Raw genomic sequence first — 226 nt, 5'->3', positions numbered from 1 at the left:
CGAGCCGGCGAGCGAGCGCGCGGGGCGGGGGCGGAGCGGGGGCTCGGCTCTTGCCGGGCAGGTCACGCCCCTCCTTCATAGGCTCCGCCCCCTATTGATCCCGCCCCCTCTGGAGCTCCGCCCCGCCTGGGCCGTCAGTAGCGCGCGGCTCTCGGGATCCGCTAGCACGAGGGACTTATTTGGCGCCGGCGCCGGTCGGCGCGGGGGTGGGACGAGATCTTAATAC

The sequence above is a fragment of the Lipotes vexillifer genome, unplaced genomic scaffold (genome assembly GCF_000442215.2).
Source record: "Lipotes vexillifer unplaced genomic scaffold, Lipotes_vexillifer_v1.1 scaffold382, whole genome shotgun sequence".
Taxonomy (NCBI): domain Eukaryota; kingdom Metazoa; phylum Chordata; class Mammalia; order Artiodactyla; family Lipotidae; genus Lipotes; species Lipotes vexillifer.
This window is presented reverse-complemented; position numbering follows the sequence as displayed.